The sequence below is a fragment of the Lipotes vexillifer genome, unplaced genomic scaffold (assembly GCF_000442215.2).
Source record: "Lipotes vexillifer unplaced genomic scaffold, Lipotes_vexillifer_v1.1 scaffold1743, whole genome shotgun sequence".
NCBI classification, from domain to species: Eukaryota; Metazoa; Chordata; class Mammalia; order Artiodactyla; family Lipotidae; genus Lipotes; species Lipotes vexillifer.
In genome coordinates this window covers 266,587-288,798 of record NW_006796010.1, presented here as the reverse complement: position 1 = coordinate 288,798, position 22,212 = coordinate 266,587, and the positions used below count along the sequence as shown (strand labels likewise).

Below are 22,212 nucleotides of genomic sequence, written 5' to 3'. Positions count from 1 at the left end.
GGGAAAGAGAGTGGCAAGTAATACAAATATTAAATAAGCACATTAGGTATGTAAGTTTGGAAAGACCAATATATTCTTTTTGAGTCAACAAATATTAATAAAATCTAAATTATAAAACAATAATAGATATTAGATTATATTATAATTCTAACCTTTGTAGACTCATTTGGTGTGCTTGCCTCATAAAAAATAGTTGTCTAACTGTTTCATATTTCTTTGAAAACTCTTCGCATCTAGTGAGAATGAATTAACAGAAGGATGCTGACCTTGTCTCTTCAAAATTTACAAGGAAGAAAAATCCTACAAAATTATATAAAACATCAATGATAAATTATCTTCAACTCGAACATAAAAAAGAACAAAAATATTAAGAAGAGTGTTAGAGAAAAATGGGACATCCATAACACATTTTGTACTTACTAATGAAACTTTTTTAAAACAACAATTTAAAAAGAAAAGCTCAAAGTTTTGTGGCTATGGCAGTTAAGAATTTCAATAGAAATTGTGTTGAAATGATTGCTACAGACTGCCAGCCATTTTCAGTAGTTGATAATGAAGCCTTTTAAAGATTTGCTTAAGCTATGAAACGTTAGCATAAAATTCTCTCTAGGAAATATGCTACTGAAAAACTGTTTCCTGAATTATATTCTTCAGTGCATAGAAAAGTTTAGATACATTATTAAGTGGACACGCTGAAGTAAGACTCTATGTATACTGACTGCAGGAACAATCTAGAGATGACAGTGCTGAGAAATTATTCTCAGACAATAATATAAAAATTTAGGAAACTGATGACTAGATTTTTAAATAACCTGAAGTAGTAAATATTTTTGATAAAATTTTATTTATTCATATATACAGATGCTTTTTTCATGATGATGATATTTGGCTTTGAGTGAATATTAATTCTAACACTCAGCTTTGAGAAAACATATGTTTACTGTACCACCAGTATTTATATATTCATTAATGATATTCATGTACTAATTGAAGATTTTAAGTACTAGGCCTACAATATTAAGTACATAGTAAATTAAGTATATTACAAAATGAACAGAGAAATGGAAATTTAAAAAGGCTGAGTTAAAGATGATATAAAAAATATTTTTAAATGTCAGCTAATTATCATGGTTTCTTAATATCATTAGCTAATATTTTAAGAAATAAAATTAGGGCAATACATTCATCATAAATAAAAGTTAATGTAAATCCATCTTATAAATAGTCTTCATAGGGCTTCCCTGGTGGCGCTGTGGTTGGGAGTCCGCCTGCCGATGCAGGGGACACGGGTTAGTGCCCCAGTCGGGGAAGATCCCACATGCTGCGGAGTGGCTGGGCCCGTGGGCCATGGCCGCTGGGTCTGCGTGTCCGGAGCCTGTGCTCTGCAACGGGAGAGGCCACAGCAGTGAGCGGCCCGCGTACCACAAAAAAAAAAAAAAAAAAAAAAAATAGTCTTCATAATTTCAAATTTTCAAAGGGCTGATTAGACTGTCATCATTTAAAATTCCTACTGTGGCTATTGAAGAGCACTTCCTAATAGAAGGGTCAACTTCCTCCATTTCTTACTGTTTGCTCTTGCTTGCATTATTATTATATTATTAGTCTTTAATTTATTTACAGGAATATTTTTAAGCCATTTCCACATTTTCCGAGAATGATACAATTAACACTATAAAATAATCTGCAAATCAATTTAACTGTTTACAGGTAAACTATGAAGGGTTAAAATATTCTGGTGGCTTGAGATTCTGCTCCTCTCTCACTTTCCAAAGCCAAATTATCTTTAGAGCTCAACCTCATTACCATGCTTTCTTTTGGTTATGGTCTTTGGTAGGAACCTTTAAGATGATTTAAAAAGATACTTATTTCCCAAGGTTTCCCTTACTCTATGTTTGTAGCTACTATTTCAAATAATTTTAATGTAGTCAGTTCTGATTTCTTTTATTTAAAGGAATAACAATTTTGTAGTTGGAAAGGATTTTTAGATCAAATGTATGTCAACCCCCTATTTGATTTCCTTCCTTCCAATAAGTTAGTTTTAAATTTTTTTCCCTCTTTAATTTTCCAATGCTTCTGTCTTTCAGTTATTCAATATCTAGCTGAGAGTACACTGCCTTACTTTTAAGTCAAACAATGCTACACTCAAAGAATATTACCTTTAAAAAATTCCTGGTAATTAATAATGACATTTCAAACACTTCCTTTGTTTCGAACATATTTTGGCAAATATTTTCTCAGTGCAAAGTATATTCATTCTCAATACATGCATGTTTTTAAATGGTAAAGAAAGGGTTATATGATTTTTAATATAGTCATTTTTTTCCACTGCATAACATAGAAGACATTTTTTTAAAGAATTGTATAATTTGCATGAAAACGAGTTAATTTACATATATAAGAATTTACTAGTTATGGTAAGTGGCCTCCACATGGATTAGAAACAATTTATTTTATTGTAGTTCTTGAAATCTTGATTCTATTATCTTACTTCTATTATCAAATGCTCTGAGCACCCTGACAAAACATTCACCAGCAGTGTGTTTGAATAATGTAATGAACTCAGCATGGAAATTTGTTTCCTGTGATTTGAAAGAAACTTCACAAATACCTTTGGTTAAGGCTCAGTTTATTGTCCAGAGGGCTTTGTATCAACTAAAAGCTCTGAAGTCAGGGAAACAATTACTGTGAGCATTACTGAAATTAAATTTGCCATACAAGTCATTGACCAGTTGTGATGTCAGGTAACAGATGACATTTGTTCACATTTCTTTACTTTACATGAGTGTTACGAAACAGATAGCATGGACAAGGCTTTACAGATTATTTAATATTTCAAGTGTTTCTCTGTTTATGCTTTTGAAAGGATATCTTGAAATCCTAACAGGATATCTATGAGATTATGCACATTCTTTGCAAGGAATTTCTTTCAAATTTTATGATGAATTATGGCTAATGGAACATTTATTTTGCCAAATTACATCCTGAAACCAGATTTTTCTATAAGATGGCAGAAAGAAGACTTCTAAGGCAGCTATCCAACACTGAAAGATGATACCTTGGAAGGTAATAATAATAACAGTGTGAATAAAAATAATAATACTATCAATCATTTATTGAGGAGTTACTATGTGTTGAGCACTGTGCCGAGTGCTGCACATGACTTATTTCATTAGTATAACACTATGTGTTAAGCAGTAATATTATTTCCATTTTATAGATTAAGGCTCTGAAACTCTAAGAATAAAGTTAAATAACTTGCCGAAGTTCATATGAGTGGAAGTGATGGAAAAGGAATTTAAATCTAGGTCTGCTTAATTCCAGAGCCCACGCTCTTAACCACCTCACTAGATACATCATCCCTGGAGATGTTCAAGCCTAGTCCAGAAGATGGTTTGGCAAGAATATGCTAGAAAGGCTTCCAATATCAGCTGGATGGTTGAACCAAGTGAATTAAAACTTTCAAACCCTGAGAATCTGTGATTCTATGTTTATATCAGTAAGAAATGTATTTTTATGTACCTTTAAACTTCAGAAGAAGAATCGTGACTAGAGTTTCATCAAAGATAGATTTAAAATCAGTTTTAATTTAAAACACTAAAAAGGAATATGAAATAGTTTAGAAAATTTGGTTCCAAAACAAATGTTCTCTTCAAACTGTGGGTTAAATTTAGTCAAAGAAAAATGGTGCAATGCCTTGCTTCAGGACTTTGTATCTCATCTAAATGTTGAAGTTCCATCTCCACTGGCCTCCCTGCCTGAGACTAATCTCAGTGTGCCACTTGTCCCTGTTCATGTCAGTAGCCACAGAAAGCCCTGGATTTCTGGGCCAGTTGATCTTCACTAAAATCCTGATATTATTGACCTCTTGAATGGTCCCTTTACCTTCTTGCTCTAGTGGAAATTGGCCTCTCCCAAAAGGGCCTCCCTGCAGGGCTTCCCCGCAGCCTTCTCATGTGATGGTTGCTTTTTATTCTATAGTTCTTATACAGGTGGACTTGAAGACGGGGATGGACATCCTCTTTGTCCCTCATTGCTGTTTTCAGATCATTCTTTTTCTGGTCTCTCTAAAACTCTGAATTTCATACCAAATTGCCCACTGCTTCTCCTTATTGCTGTTATTAACTAATTCACAGGACACCCCCAACGCCCTATTCTCTATTATTTTAGTTTCTGGCTCACCATCACTTTCCCTAACATTGTGACATTATTGGTAAAGATGAAGACCCCAATAATTGGCCTCCCATTTCATTGATCGTCTCTTCTCCAATGATCTATCCTCCACACTACTTCAGCCACCTACAGTCATTGTCTAAAGACTCTTCTCCCTCTTATCCTGCTCTGCGTTTTCTCTCCTCTTCTCCCCTCCATCCCCAGCTGCAACTGTGTTATTCATCACCTTATGAAAGACTATGCAATTTAATTTATTATGCTTTTTTTTTGTTTTTGCCCAGGTAGAATGTAAATTCCTCAAGACCAGAGATTTTTAAAAAAACTGATTGCAGGAAATATTGTCTAGTTATTTTTCAAATCTTTCTTCTTCCCTGGGCACACAGATAGACTATATTTCCCAGCTACCCTTATGATTTGTTTCTGGCTAATGAAACATGAATGAAGTGATATGCACCATTTCGAGTCCTAACCTCCATGTTCTCTTTCTTCCCCCATCTGCTCTGTGGATACAGAGAATCCTATCAATGACTGATGCTCTCTCTAGGGTAGTGGAGCCACAAGACAGTAATAACCTGGGTTCCTGAATCACCTCCTGATGGCAGCTCACCAAACATACTCCCTGATCTTTTACCTGACACAGAGGTAGGGTTCTATTGTGTTAAGCCTTGAAAATTGTTGGGTTGTTGTAGCAGTAATAGCTATTCTGAATCATACAATGATATATCTCAAGCACCTGGATTGTGACTGAAGCATGGTAGCTCATTAACAGATGCATTTTTCCTTTATTCTTCAATATAATGGAATTAAAGACCTCAAAATCACTAGTACCTGCTTAGCTAGTGTTTCAAAACTAGTTATATACTAAGCTTAACAGACAGTATAGCTTGGCTAGAACTGCCCTGAATTCTGATGAGCTATGCCAAGAGAGCAGTTGCCCAGGACATTATTTCCCTGGAAAACCAGGTCTTACTCCAGCTGTAACAACAGAATAGAAATGCTAGTGAAATACTCTGTGAACTAATCTATTCCAGACTAAGTTATTTATTTATTCACTTATTGGTGCTTAAAACCTTTGTTTAGTGCTCAAGACATTTCTGATGTACTGGGAAAGACCAATTCAACTGGTTATTCATCATTCTCACATTTACTTTATGTATTTATAGTACAAGTTCTCTATATGCTGAACAGAGCTGAAGCCCTATTTTAATGGCATCTTATGAATCTCTTAGATAATTGAGGTCAGAAATATACTGCTTCTTTTATAGGAATCTCCAAGATTTACCAAACATTTACCAAAAATGTTTCTCTTTATTCACAAATGGATGAAAAATCTGATGACTTTGAATGTATAAATAAAAAGTTGCCAGGAAAAAGCCAACCAAGATATAAAGATAACACATAAATTCATAATATAAGGCTTTCTCTCTGATTTCATGTGTACAGCAACTTGCTTACCTTAACCAAATGTTATTATTTGCCCTAATGAAATTATATAACACAGACAGCACAAACTGTTTAATAACACTGCCCATAAATAGCATGAACCCACACACACAAATACTTCAAGAAACATCTCATTGAAAGAACCCTAATAACTTGGGGAATAAAGAAAAATAATATATCCTAGAAATACTATTGTTGCTTCTCTTTTCTGTATTATACGTCTATTTAAATTGAAACAGAGTTCCTCAGTTTTGCCCTTGACTATACTGAATGATTTATAGTAATAATATAAATTTAGACTGAAAAAGGCATTTGTTTTTCTATTTAAGTACACAATTTGATGATATTTAGAGACATTTGCCAGAGATCTGCAAATCATATTTTGATTTCCTAATTCACTCTTTTCTTCTGCCATATGCTATACATTCTATGTATAATACAATACATGTTGCTGATTATCTTACCATTAATTCCTGACTTATGTTTAACAGATGACTTTTAAATAGCCTGTGTTCTTTCAGAACTATTTGTTTTGTGTCTTTTTAGATTATTAGTAATATTTATGATTTTAAAGAAGCAAAATCTGAATTAATAGAAACATAGCTCTGGTTTACAAGTTAAAGTAGAAGACTATCTTGGGTTTGGTGTTATAATTTTTTCAGGATTAGAAGATCTTTATATTTTAAAAAATCTTTAGAAATCAATAAGAATTGATTTAGATTCAATTTTAGAAAATCAATTTTAGAAAATCTTTGGAAATCAATAAAAATTGATTGTGTTTGGTGTTATTTTTTTTCAAGATTTTTCTTGAAAAGGCTATTCAAATATATTTCTAATGCTTTTTGAAACACTTTTCCCCCCAAAGAATACGTTTCTCAAGGTATTATGAAACACTGATTATTTAAGGATTCAAAACTTCTATAATCCGAAGTGTATTATATTTGAGAACTTCAAAGTAGCTTATAAATATTAATTTCTTTTATAATGTATACAAGTATAGAATTATCTTCACTGTATATTATAAGCTGTATAAGCTGGGTTTAAGATCTTTAACACATCTCTTGTTAGTCTTGTAAATTGTGATTTTAGGAAATGTTTAGTTGGTTATCCCCATGGAATATCCCTCCATTGCAGGAGTGGTCTGCAAACATTTAGAGAACATGTACTGGTCAGTTTTTCCATTGTGGAGTTGCTATTTGACCTTAGCATGACCTATCTGAGGGAACCCAGAACCACAAGTGGAATCTGGTTCCAAGTGGGAAAAATATCTTATAATAGTGTGCATGAACTAGGAAAATTACCAAAGAGTCCTAAGCTATCCCAGATGGAAGTTTAGTCACTGGGAAAAAGAATTTCATCCACAAAGGTGGAAATCCTTAATTTTGGGGAAATGCTCTAGCACCCTTATTTTTAAAAATCCCTAAAAATTCAAAGAGAAGCAGCATCTGCCTCCTTGTTCTGTGTGTGCTTTTGAATAAGCTCCCTAGTGTATCTTTGACCTCAGCACAGTTTACTGAGAGCAGTTGGCAGGCACAGATTTGGGCCCACATTTTCCTAATCTGCCTTCCAAATTCCTTCTTGCATTTTGCTTGGTCGTATCCTGTGTACTTCAACTTGGCATTTCAGCATTTGTCACTGATCCTATTTTAAAAATCAAGCTTGCCGTTGTTTTGGCTCAGGTACTTTAAAAACAAAAACTGAAAAGCAACGAACTATATAGGAGGTCTTGGGAAAGAAGGCAAAGCCAGCTATTTCCTGTTAATGAGTTGAATGTGGAACATAGGTTTCTTCAGGCTCTGGTCTCATCTTCTGTCCATTATTTCTTCTCTGATGTCTGAGCAAATATATCAATTGACTTAAGATGAGAATAAAGGCAAATTCCCTTTCCAAATTTCAGGGAAGTTCTTTGGGAAAAACATAAGATTAGGAAAGGTGATAACTTTATTTTAAATTTGAGATGAGAATTAAATGGTACAGAAGCCTGATCCTAGGAGAAATTGTGATATTTGTTTTAGGGCAAGCCATTCCCATTTCTACATCCCTCTCTCAGTCCCCACTTCCCTGATCCTCAAATACTGCTGCGATAAGCATTGTTATTTAACTTTCTTGAAGGTCCCTCTTTTTCAAAACTTACTTAACCTATGTACTAACCTCTAAGAGAGCTGGAACTCATTAGTTGATCAACTAATTCATGCAAAGTACTGAAGAGTAACTGATAAATGTATTAGCTTTTAATTTTAAATAAGCAACACTGATGCCCTTTATCCTAATCATAGAAATTTTGGGATCTGTGACAGATCATTTCTGAGGGTCTTTTTGGTCAGAGTGGGTCTTCCCGTAGCTGTCAAATCACATTGCATAGGCAACAGCCTTAATCTGCTTACATGCAAATGAATGTAGACCTATTTGTTTTTTTCAGGATGTTTGTCTAGGCACACTTCCTGTGCAATCTAAAGAGTCTGACAAGTGTCTGTATGGATTACGTATTTTAGTTAGCCCTTCCTGGGTGTGTAGGTAGAGCACGCCTGGTTGATAAAAACATCTTACATGAAATAAATTCTAATGTTCTTGGTTAATTAGTTCTTGCCTAGAGTCCTCTCATTAAGCAAATATCCTATGCTCATCGTCAAAGTCAGGAAGACATAAGATGGAGGGTTAAATCATATCAACCTCAGTTGGTTTCCTGTGACTTAGCTTTTCTCTTCTTTTTTGGAGGAGAGATCCATTTTAGGAGATGACAGTCCTACTAGGCAGATATGGACAAGAGGTGGTAGATTAGAAAGGGTAGGCTGGACATTTAGAAAAGATTTACAATGGGATGGAAACCCTAGCACTTGATGTACAAATGCCTTTATATTTTGCAAATGCAATTATTGACCAGGGCTCTCTATGAGGCCTTTTTTGTTAAATCCTATTTTCACATCTATTTACTCCCAATAATCTCTCATAATGTACTTTCAACTTGCTTTTTTCCCCTTAATTTTACAATGTGAGTTCACCTACAGAAGAAGTCCCAACTATAGTTAGTTGAAAGTATCTGTTAAAGATGTGATCATAAAAGTGATGTGCAAGTAACCATATTGGTGGAATCTCAATTTGGGGGTAAAAACATGAGATGGATAAATTTTTCAATAACTTCTACTACTCTTTTAATAGCAGTTCTTTCAAGTTACCCATTTTTCTTGCTGGTTAGTGGGCTTCCTTGATAACATTTCAGTTAAATTACATAACATTCTGTCATTTACAGTTAATAAAACATTTCATTTTGGTTATTAACACATCTTTCTTCTCCACACTTGTTCCTCTGGTATTGGTTTGGTGAGGAGGGAAAGGGAAGAGATTTGTTCTTATAGCAACCGTGCACAGCAAGTTGGCTATATGATCCTTGGTTGATTGTAACTTTTGCTTCTAGACGAGAACCACCCCTTATGTATGGTGGTGAAATTACTCATTTGTCTATTGCTGGCTGTGACTTCCACCTGTATGGTTGGCTTTTGAGTGCTGGCACTCTTGTGGGATGTCCAGTTGTTGGTTCTCCACAGGGCCTGATAATGGCCTCCTGATGTGCTGCCCGCTAATATGGAATAACTGTCATAGGCACAACCTCTTCTTACCTCTCACAGCAGGTGGACGACCTATAATGCCTTGCTTCTGGCACACTCTGTGGATAGGTGTACCTGTTGGAGGGGGAATCAGCAAAATGGTTTTGCTGTGTCACCTTCTCCCTTGTCTTGCTACACTGCAGAGATCCTTGGGCATTCTTGCAACAGACTTGATGGGAATGCAAGCTGTCCTCCTGGCACTTCCGGCCACTGATCTTCCACTTCTCTCCTGCCCCTTCTCTATACCCCAGGTGCTTTGCTTCTCAGGAGCTCAGCCACTGTCAGATAAGAGATGATTACCAGTTCTTGCTTTAGTAGCAACAGGAGACAGGTTTGAATACTCCTTTCTTATTGGAAATATAGAGCCAGAGGACCAATTCTAATGACTTTCCTCAGCCACAGGAAGGATGTGGGGAGGAATGGTTGTTTTCCACCAACTCTATAGCACTCCAAAAGGTCAATTCTTACTTGCTTCCAGTCCTTCCTTTTTATCTCTATGTGGTAAAAGTCACCAAACTAGTATGGTCTCTGCCACTCACTAACTACATTATGTAATTACACTAATAACTGGCATAAACTGGTCTTAGAATAAATACAATCAACTCTTTTTTGTGTGTGTGCGGTACGCGGGCCTCTCCCGTTGTGGAGCACAGGCTCCGGACACGCAGGCTCAGCAGCCATGGCTCACGGGCCCAGCCGCTCCGTGGCATGTGGGATCTTCCCAGACCAGGGCACGAACCCGTGTCCCCTGCATCGGCAGGCGGACTCTCAACCACCAAGTCACCAGGGAAGCCCCCAATCAACTCTTGGTAAGAACATAAATTGGAGTGTAGGGACAGAAGCATTGATTCCTGGAAAGAGGACTACCAGCTCTGACTTTTCACTGTGTCATAGGTGTCAGTATGTTTTATGGAGGAATGCAAAGCTTTTATGAATCTGACACGTCTGTTAATGGAGGTGAGTTAGGGAGCTTTCACTGTAAAGTATGCTATTTGCATCGTAAAGCAACTTTATGAACCTGAGGTTGAATGGCCTGATCCAAACTTTCCAGCTAATTAGTCATCATTGGGACATGAAATCAGATCTTCTGACTTTTTTCGTAGGGCTCTTTCTACTATAATACTTGCATCCATTAGGGCTCAGTCAGGAAAATAGAAATCATTCTAGATCTTTCAAACAGACTGATTTATTAGAGGAAACCTGTTTACATTAGCCATGAAAGAGACAAGACAGTGAACAGGGAAGAGTGAAACAACTGAGAGGATAGCAATCGCAGGGAGGTACTACCATTTCTAGAGCTAGATCTGTTACCAGAGCCAATGTGGTGAGGGCTATGACTAGGGCAGGGGTTGCTCAGCAGAAGCAGGGATCACAGACATGGGTGCTGGAGTCTTGGAAAAGGTGCAGTCATTTATCAGAGAAGCCAACCAAGGCAGAGAGAGACATATCTGGCTCCTTCCTTCATCCTATCCTTCATGCTTCTACTTGTATCTCTCCTCCCTTTTCTGATATTTGCTTTTTTGGAAATAGGTATGTGGTAATCCTGATAGTATTACTTAGGGAAATATGTAGCTATGAACTAAGAAAAAACATGGCATGTCTAATAACATAGCTCTAAAGGCGCATAATTAAAGGGTTAAAAAGAAGCAAACTCCCAGTAAGATAATTAGTAATACTTAATTATTATATAAACAATAAATATGATATTATTCACAATAGCCAAAACACGGAAACAACCTAAGTGTCCATTGATGGGTGGATGAATGGATAAAGATAATGTGGTGTGCATACATATATATACACACACACACACACACACACACACACACACACACACACACAAAATGGAATATTATTCAGCTATAAAAAGAAGGAAGTCTTGCCATTTGCAACAACATGAATGAAACTTCAGGGCACCATGCTAAGTGAAGTAAGTCAGGCAGAGAAAGACAAATATGATATGATATCACTTATATGTAGAATCTAAAAAAGCTGGACTCCTAGAAACAGAGAGTAGAGCAGTGACTGTCAGGCACTGGAGGGTGGGGAAATGGGGAGATATTGGTCAAAGGGTACAAAGTTCCAGCTGTAAGATAAATAAGTTCTGAGGAAAAATAAATATTACACAAATAGTAAATGCTAAAATTAGACATGGTCATTGTGTCATTTATTGTTTTATCCTCATCTCACCTTTTACTGTAATTACACCTCTTTGTTTCTTCCTATTACAGGAAAGGGAGAAAAATAAAGAGGAAGAAGAACCAGAAAGAGAAGAGGGGATGGGAATCATCAGAGACAAATGTGGAGAGAATCAAGAAGGCACAGACAATACAGGCAGAAAAGCAAGGCTAGTAACTGCAGTTATAGATTAAAATATTGAAACAATACTACATGTACAGCATTTTAATGGACATTCTCCCCACTCGAATGAGAAGAAGGAGAAGGGATTGGGAATGGGAAAGAATATATATCAAACAAACCCACCTCCTACCGCATTATTTTCGACTGACCTTGATTTCTTGCCACCAGAGTAGGTTCCACAGATGTTTAATTTTGTGAGCTAGTAGTGTTTTAATTAATATTGTACACAACGTTTTTTCTTATGACTTAAACTCATCTAGACTCAAGAGTCTAAGTTTGGACAGCAGAAAGAAGCATAAACAGTAAAAGGAAGCATCTATCTTCCTATAGAAGAGAAAATGCTTAAAAGTTGACCATAAACAGGGGAGAGAAACCAGACAACTGTATTGTGGTTCAGTTCTTTTTGTTTACTCGTTACTGTCACGGCTAGTCTAGCTGCCCCTCTGAGCAATTTGCTCTGCTTTAACTTTGTCAGTTTCTATTCATCACCTAGCTCTTGTCTCCAATTATGGTCAGGTAATTGTTTGTCACCTCTTATCTCCACTTGAAAATGTTTATATGTTGATAGTCCTGTAACTTTAAACAGGTCACCAATTTTTAATAAGGTTAGGGTTCTTTTTATTTTCTGCCTTTCATGATTAAGAGATACTGAAGAACATACAGACCACTGTTAAGTAATTTAAACCAAATGCACCCAATATCATGATAGAATTCAGGATGTGGTGGGAGACTGACAGGTGGGGAAGGAGACAGAGAAGAGTAGTTGGCAGGACCTGTGTATATCATCTTCTTAGTTTAGAAGCCCATATGGTGCTTCATAATGCTCTGCTCAATTGCCATATAGTTTTAGTCTACATCCTATTAAAAATAAACTCTATTAAGAAGGTATTTCAGATAAATTATAAATCTCATAATTTACAAGAAGTTTTCAGGAGGAGTGTTTTGAGTTTAATATAGACTAACCTTGAAAGATAAATTGAGACATCTATTTTTTTAATGAAAAAACATACTTATTTCTGAAAGGTGTTTCCACTACTTAAAAATTCATGTCTTTGATTAAAATAAGGTTAAGTGTAATTTTATTGTCATGAACAAAATAATACAAAATATAACAAATAACCCCCACCCCCAAAATACCCCCCACCCCCCAAAATACCCCTCCACTTTATTGTTCATCATGGAGGTATGGCCTGTTCCTCCTGTGGCTTGTTGTATGAAGATGTAAGTCCTAATTTTAAACTCTGGAGATGAACTACTCAAAAGAAATCACAGTCCCTGACCTTTAGAATCTTGTAATTTAGTTTACCTGATGAGATATAGCTACAAGAGCAACTTGTAGTGGCTCACCTCAATAGTCAGTGACATATTAGGGATTAATCTTACAGTCAGTAGTGTGCTGCTTGGAATTAGCCATACCAACCTGTAAGTTCTATTTAATTTTTCAGGACAAATTTTGGAAAACATAAATAAATATAATTAAAGGTAACGACTTTATTTTCTATAATCTCATTGATATTTTTATATATGAGCTATTTACACTATCAACACTTTCATATATATTCAGTTACAAAACATTTGGTAGTCTTCAATATTCGCATTGACTGTATCAGTGTAAGAGGGCCACCCTGTCCTCTGACAGCTATACTTCTACTTTCCACTGCTTCCTGGATTTGTAACTTAATGAAACAGAGCAGCTTCCTTGAATAGGCTCACTCAGAGCACACTCACAAAAACACAGGCTCCTACAAAAACCAAAGGGAAAAGGATATTTGGAAGCAATGCACATCAATGATAATTTTTACAAAGGTACTCACCCTCTGGTCTCCTTTATCATTATGCTGTAAGTTCTGGCTTTTGAATCTGGAGACATATGCTTATTTTCATTAGCATGATTTCCCCTTAAAAGACAAATATGGGGCTTTGTCAGAAAATTCAATGAAAATTGAGAAATGGATTATTATCTTGACAATTGCCTTTTATGCACTACTTGGACATCTTTAAGAACCAAAGATTTATCATCCATTGACATAAATCCATGGTGTAGAAATTCTAAAGACATACCATGGAATCAAGAGATTTCCATTACCAAAATAGGTATTGTTATTTTATTCTTAATAGAATATGCTTAAAGAATAAAAATGAGATTCATAATAATCATAAATTCTAAAAAATACAAAAAATTTAAACAAAACGAATTTAAACAAGTTTTACACTTAGAATATATGAGGTATTATATAATTTAATTCATATGGTTTGAGCAAAATGATAGAATGAGACTGGCAAATCAAATATTCTAGTTAATAAATAGTAACAATGTGAACATTAACAGTCTCTTAATGAGGTTATTATTATAAGCAAACAAGTTATAAAATTTGAAAAAAATGGCATACAATAAATACATAAACTATATTTAGTTTTTCTTTCCTGATTCCAAAGTTATGTCAGCCTTATTATTTGGACTATAAATTAGTCCCATATAGCAACCAACTAGCATGGTACTCAGTAAACATTTATTGAAGAATAAATATGTGGAAGCAGATACTAACATGGTTCTAGTTGACAGAATGAATGGCTAACATATTACATACTATATGTAGCATTTACATTGACTTTACGAAAACGTTTAATTCATACAGAATATTAGATATTTTCATACATTTCCAGTGATTTTTTTATCCCAAATTTACTTGATAAAACTACTTGGTAGCAGTTCAAAAAAATTGGCATTTTCTCTAGCGTTAAAAAGTAATTTGGTCTTAAAGCACATACATGGATACATCTGTTAAATAAGGGATAAAAATACATCTATTTTTTGTTAAATTGAGCATAGTTAAAAATAATCACAGAATATATGTTAACATATTTTGAAATATTTAAGGTTGAGTTTTAAACTTTACACATTTTCGTGAAATTATATAGGTTTAGATATTATAAAATGATAAACTAATTTGAAAAGGCAACACCTAATTTAAAAATTATCTAAAAAAAGCAATTTATTTTATAATTACATAAATTAAACTAGCTTTTAACATATTTTCAGTAAATTTTTCTAAATGCCCAACATAAAATTCTCAAATTGATTTTAATTTTGATGCTTTGGACTTAGAATTGATAGGTTTATTAGTTGGAAAAGGAATTTTAATATCCAGGTACAGCCTTAAGCCAGTCATTTCCTGCTCTAGTCACATAAAACTTCATTTACAATAGTTAGTTTGGGATTTTAAAACTTAATTAATATTTCCTTTTCTAACATGTGAAGGTAATTAAGTCAGAGCAGATCTGCCTATAAATATTCATGACTAAGTAACAAAATACTTCCAGATTTTCTTCTATGTTCTATGCATTAATACTCCATTATCAGTCAAATTAATTAAATATGAACAAATACAGGCCTAATGGTCAGTCTAGAATGGTTTTAAAAGTAACTTAGATGTGTAATAGTTTTTCATAAACGTTAGAGGTTGAGCCTCACAAGAACAGTCCAAGGTTGGCAGGGCGGCTTTTCTTACATCTCTTTATTTTGTAATGATAGCTCTGATTTATTGACTCTTTCCTTCAACGAAGGACCATGGTGACTATGTTACATGCATTATCTCCCTGTGACTTCAATGACAACCTAATGAAGCAAGTTCTATGATTAGTGATACTTTATAGCTGAGGAAACTGCAAATATCAAGTAGTTTCCCTGAAGATTACTGAATTGGTAAATGGTGAGTCTGGAAATAGATACAGGCTTATCTTTACCACTTTTGGCTTCTTATTATAGATGAAGAAATTGAAATATAAGAAGGTTTAAGATGACTAGCAAGTTTAGATTACTAGGAAGGGGCAGGGTTAGAAGCTGAACCCAGTACTAGTCCTAAAGTACTTCCAACAAATATTTAGATTTAAAAATCTCTATTCACATGTAGTGAAGATTTTCTCTTGTGTAGTCTACTTGTAAGATAACTACTAGATTAATTTTGGAATTAAAAGCAGAACATTTGGAAGGAGCCAAATAATTTAAGCTATTTTGCTTATATTGCATAAAGCAAATAAGAATAGAGATGAAGTTCAGTTAAAAAAAAAGTTTAAAAAACTGGGGGTAGAAAAACCCCTAAATTCTCTGAATTAACAACTCATGAAGAACCAACTATAGGCCAGTATCTTTTCATACATTATATCTCTTACTCTTCACAATACCTATGGAAGATATGGTTGTTCATGCATTTATTTAACTAATATTGGTGGAGCACCTACTTTATTCCAAGCACTGTTCTAAGTGCTGTAGGTATATCAGCAAGCAAGAGAGATATGGTCCCTGTTTTCACGGAGCTTACATGTGAGAAAGAACAATACAACACAAACAAGTAAATACAGGATGATGTGATTTAAAGTGTCACCAGAAGTGGACTGGTATTTTTGGTTGGATGGAGAGACCAAGAATCCTGACAGCAGCACACATTTGAAGACATGAGGAGACAGGTGCTGGTGAAGGGGAGGGGAACCTCAAAAGCCCTAAGTGAGGAAAGAGCTTTGCATGTTTATTCAATAGAAAAAAGACCAGTGTGACTGGAGCAAAGTCAGTGAGAGAGACAACATCAGGGTAAGTCATTCAGAAGGGTGCTTTTAATACATAAATCAGAGCCCATCACTCTCTTGCTGACTATTCTTCAAAAGGGTCCCATTACACATAGAACAAAATCCTCCAAAATTTTAAAGGCCTCCAAGGTTCCACACAGATATAACTCTTGCCATCAATTCAACCACTCATCCTCTAGTTTACGTCCCACCAGCAAAACCCCACCTTGCTGGCCATCTCGTGTGCCAAGTATCCCTAGCCTCAGGATGCTTTTATTGCTCTTCCCTCTGCTTGGAATTTTCTTTCTATGGATATGTACATGGCTTCATGTTTTCATCCATTTCATTTTCATTCTCTGCTCAAATGTTACAACCTTGGGGAAGCCTTCCATGATTATCAGTAAAATCTAATCCCCTCCTATCCCTGTCTTTTCTTTTACGCTGCTTTTTCCAGTTGCTATGGCTGCATAAGAAATTACATCAAAAGTTAAATGTTTAAAATAACAATAATCATTTGTTATCTTTCACAGTGTCTGTAGGTCAGTAATTTAAGAGTAGTTTAGCTGGTCAATTCTGGCTTGGGGTCTTTTATGAAGTTGCAGTCAGACATCTGTGTCTGGGGTCACCTGTCAGCCTTCATTCACATGACTGGTACCTGGTCTGGGAAGACTCAAAAGGCTGGGGACTGGAACAGCTGGGGTTCCTAAGTGACCTTTCTCTTTCTCTATAAGGTCTCTCCAGCATAGTGGCTTCAGGGTAGTCAGAATTCTTACATGACGGCTCAAGGCTCCAAAAGCAAATGTCCTGACAGAGAGTGAGGCATAAGCCATATCACCATTTATGGCATAGCCTTGGGAAATCAGGCAATATCACTCCTGGGGCATTCTATTGGTTGGGGCAGTTACAAAGGTTTGCCCAGCTTCAAGGGAGGAGGGGGGATGTAGCTCTTGTCTCTTGATGGAGAAGTGTCAATATAATATTGTAAGGAGAACATGTGGGATTGAGATATATGTTCTCCAGTGTTTGGAAAATTAAATCTGTCACTTTCCTTTATTTTTTCTCCAAAGTAGTTTTCACTCTGTTTATTGCCTGTTTCCCACATTAGGATATAAGCCCTACAAAGACAGGACTCTTGACGGTCCTCTTTGCTGCTGGTCAATCTTTTTCTACTACTCAAATCAATGATTAGCACGTAGCAGGCACTTAACATTTTCTGTTGTTGAATAAATATTTCCTGAATCAATGATCTATTAAGCACTAGTGTTTCAGAGATGGAAAATTTTTTATAATATTCTGTAAACTGTCCCAGAAATGTAGTAAGAGAACAGACTATACTAAAATTATCCTAAAAATGAGCTGGTTTTCATGTGTGCCTAAACAGAAAAATAAATGCTTCTTTTATAATATTTTGGAAAAACTATGACTTTTTAATGACATTATACTTACTAACTTCTCAGTTGCTACAAATCACAATAGTATGAGAAGTATTAATTTAGGTTGTAATCTGCTTACGTGTACAGATTATAACATTGCAAATAGCACATTAATCTTTCAGTCACAGCTATACAAATGCCATCATTTAGCTCTTACTAATATCAGTGAAGATGAGCAGGGTCCTTTACGCTCTATTTTTGACTGTTCACTTTACCATTTTCAATGGGCCTAAATTTCTGTTTTTTTTTTTTAATTGACGTATAGTTGATTTACAATATTGTGTTAATTTCTCCTTTTTTTAAAAGGCAGATTGTTGACATCCAGAAGGAAAGTATTTCTTGGGTCTTTACTGAAAAAACTGTAATTTTTTGAAGCCAAGAAATATTCGTTTGAAATTCCTTCTCCATAAGGGTCACCGTAGTGGTTTGTAATACAGACATAGGAATGTGCCTTAAGGTTGACATTTTAATAATAAGCCTCAAGGACATGAGACTCACTACACCAACAGGAAATATAGGTGCTTTTTCATTTGAATTTAAAACAACCTAAATGCTCACCAAGAACAGTTGAAAAATTAATTATATACCACATGTTAATGTAAAGGCATTTAAAAAGACGTTGCAAAAGAAAAAAAAATTTTTTCAAAGCTGGCAAGATTACCTAACTAAAACTCCAAGATAATTAACTAAAAAATCAGAATTAATATAAAATTCGTCATTATTTGGATAGAATATACAATAAAAAATCAAGTTTTCTTATAAACAGCAGCGATTAGAACATAATGGGAAAATACGAAAGCATAAGAGCAACAAAATATAAAACACTTAGGACAGGCGACAAGCTAAGAAGAAACAGAGACAGTGCAATAAATTTAAGGAGCTCGGCCCTGCTCTGCACTCCGCCCCTCGGCGGGCGGGCTGCCTGGGTCTGCAGATCTCAAATGACAAACAGTCACTGGTGACAAAAGTACGCAAAACTGTAGTTTCCTGTTTTAACCACCGGCACTTACCGGAATCTCATCTGTTCTCCATCTGACGCAGAGTTTGTGCCACCCAAGAACGCAGGAAAAGCTATGAAGGGGACTTTTCAGTCTCCTCTGCGGGGTACAGATGCACAGGATTTTAAGTCCCAGGTTGCGCAGTGAACCTGAGGCTTGTTTTGATCCGGATGACACCACTGGGTTGGAAAACTATCCTCAAATCTGGACGCAGAAAACACCAAGGAAGTGGACACCAAAATGACCAAAGGAATTCTCCGGAAACAAACATTGGTGGGGACGACCCCCTTCAGGGTACATGAAACCAGCCTTTGAAGACAGGGTTCCCGCCTCCCGGCTGGGCTGACCTACATTGCCTGGACGTGTCAAGCTCTCCCACGCCGTGGGCGTCTTCAAAACAAATGGCACCTCCAGGACCAACGTTTGGTTCTTATTCTTCAGACATTCCTTCCATAAAAGCATCACATCCTCCTCCGAAATTGTGGAAGACCCTTCAGGGATGGCGTCCCAAGACAGAACGGAGGGTCCTCAGAAGCCAGAGGAGAAGAAGGGCCCCTCGCAGACCCACCAAGCTGGCCCGTTCCCTGCTCGAGACTTCTGCCCCTAAGAACGCGGCCGCCGGCCCTCGTAAGGCCTCATAAGGAAGAGGCCCATGGCCAAATGGCCGACCGTGCCAGGAGTGGCCCATGAAGCTAGAATCTGGCTTCTCTGATGCTGCCACCAGCAAAGGGCTTTCCTCACCTAGGAAACTGGGGGAGAGAACTGGCCTCAAACCAGCATAGAGGAGGCCGGAGGCTGAGGCGGGAAAATGCCCCGGTCCTTACTACCCTCGGGGCAATTTCCTGGGACACGCTGGACGACCCAAACTTTAACCTGTTCCGAGGCCGTGGAGAGGTCCGGCCCCCAGATGGCCCCCGAAGGAGCTGCTGAGCCCTGAGGCCGAGCCGCTGAGCGTAGGGCCTGTGGCTGCGGAGGACTCTCCTCAGCGGATGACGCCTGTGGTGCACACCGCGTGGGAGGTGGGGGGCCGGGGGGGGGAGCCGCTGAGCGTAGGGCCTGTGGCTGCGGAGGACTCTCCTCAGCGGATGACGCCTGTGGTGCACACCGCGTGGGAGCCGCGGGCTGAAGAAACGGCGAATTCTTCTGGCTCGCTGGCTCCCACCAGCAGCCCTGGCAAAAAGCCACTGCCTTGCCCGCTGACCCAGCGGCCCGCGCAAGCTGTCTCGGACTGGAGTGAGGAGCACTTCCGGACCTGAGTGGTGAGCGCTTCCGAGCCCCGAGGTGGATTATGTGAAGCAGATTGGGACTGTCTCGTTCAAGGAGTCGCTCTTGAGGAAACAGTCCGTATACCACAAGTTTGACCCGCTCCTTAAAGAGAGCCCTCAGAGACCGACGCCTGTGACCCCTGAGACAGGAAGTGTGGGCGAGCCCGACACCCCTTACTCAGGGAGTCCACCTGAGGCCAAGCTGGTGGAATTTGATTTCTTCCGAGCTCGGGATGCTCCTGTGCCAGGTTGGCCCTGTGTGTCCTTGGGCCGGGGGTACGTGCCCATCGTGGAAATGCTGCAGCACAGCATGTACCTGGACACTATGGTGAAGCGACACAAAAGGAGAACCTGTTGCTGAAGAGCAGATGTGACGGGCTCTCCGAGAAGAAGCTGGAGATGGGGAAGATCATGGACGGGTTTGAGGAGATTGTGTACTAGGCAGTGGAGGCGGCTCAGAAACAGAAGGCACTTACCAAAAGCTGAAATCCAGAAGGTTCTGAAAGAAAAAGATCAACTTATTGCAGACTACAACTACACGGAAAAATCTCTCTAACCTTTTCAGGTGGTTCGAGAAACAGAAGGACTTGATCAAAGGCTCCCACACATATGAAGAAGCACTGAATAAGTGTGTTGAGGATTACATAGAAAGAATTGAAGGCCAGAGATACCAGGCGCTGGAGGCCCATTCAGGAGAGAAACTCAAGCTCACAAATGAGGAGATTGCCCAGGTCTGGAGTAAGGCCCAAGCAGAGGCCTTGGCCTTCCAAGTGAGCCTGAGGAAAGAGCATCCACTCACTGGAGAAGAACATTGAGCAGAAGACTAAAGAAAATGATGAATTGACCAGAATCTCTTGTCCACCTCATTTCCAAGATGTAAAAGATCTGATGTGGAAGTTTCTGACCAGTGTCCATCTCTCCCTCCTGTCTGTCTGTCTGACTCTCTGTCAGACGATTTCATGTTCTTTCTTCTCTCTTGACCTCAACTTGCTTTTAAATTAGATTGCTTTAAAAAGACTAAAGAGGATGGACCTAGAGATTACCATACTAAGTGAAGTAAGCCAGACAGAGAAAGACAAATATCATATGATATCACTTATGTATGAAATCTAAAAAAAATGATACAAACGAACTTACTTATGAAACAGAAACAGACTCACAGACATAGAAAACAAACTTATGGTTACCAAAGGGGAAAGGGGTAGGGGAGGGATAAATTAGGGTTTGGGATTAAAATATACACATACTATGTATAAAATAGATAACCAACAAGAACCTACTGTATAATACAGGAAACTATGCTCAATATCTTATAATAACCTATAATGGAATGTAAAAAAAGAATATATATGTATAACTAACTCACCTTGCTGTACACCTGAAACTAACACAACACTGCAGATCAACTATATTTCAATTAAAAAAAAACTAAAGAAAGTTTCCCTTTAGTTTAAAAAAAAAAGAATTTAAGTGTACTAGCTTTGGAATTACACACTAGGTTTAAATCCTAACTCTGTCATGTACTAGCTGTAGAGCTCAATCTCTCCTACGTCAGTTTCCTTACTGATAAAGTGTGTACAATTATTGAAATACTGATGCAAGACTGACAGACAATGTATGTCTGGAAAAAGCACTTGAAAATAATGTCCATTAAATATGGTTTAAAATGCATCAAAATCTTATTAGTAAAACTGTGGGACTTACATAACAGACAGATGGAGCAATAAAACAGCACAGATGCTTCAGGGACAAAATACCAGTATATATAAAAATATATTGTTTGATAAAGGCTGCAATACAAATCAGTGAGGGCAGAAGAAAAATTTCAACAAATGGTTCCAGACTTTGGGTGAAATCTCTGGGAAAAATTAGCTAGATCTGTACTTTTCACATAAATTCCATATAAATTAGATCATTAAATAAATAAAATAAAACTGTTAATCAATTAGAATAAAACTGAAGTCATTAAGTATTGGATATCAACATGGAGAAAAGCCTCCAAGGCAAAAGAACAATAGCAGAATAACGGAGAATAAATAAACAGATTCGACTACATAAAAATTAGGTCTAAATGACACCAAAAAAAATTATGAAAAGTAAATTACAAATGGTAAACAAGAAAAATACTTTCATCATCCGTGGTAAGCCAAAGGTTAATATAAATATCTAAAGAACATTTACAAATCAGTAATAAAAATTGTAAACTCTGTAAGAGAAAAATGAACAAAAAGTGGAGCAAGTATTTTGTTAAAGTGGTACAAAGAGCCAAAAAAAAGTTAATACGAAAAAAATCTCAAAACCAATTTAAAAACACATTTTTGCTTATCATATTGGTAAATAATTTGAAAGAAAAATAGGTAATATTATTAGTTAGTGTACC

At 36.9% G+C, this 22,212-nt stretch overlaps 1 pseudogene; it reads left to right on the top strand.

The window, feature by feature from the left end:
- Nucleotides 1-20,834, top strand: part of LOC103084556 (transforming acidic coiled-coil-containing protein 3-like) — a 76,902-nt pseudogene extending 56,068 nt beyond the window's left edge.
- Nucleotides 20,835-22,212: the final 1,378 nt, after the last annotated feature.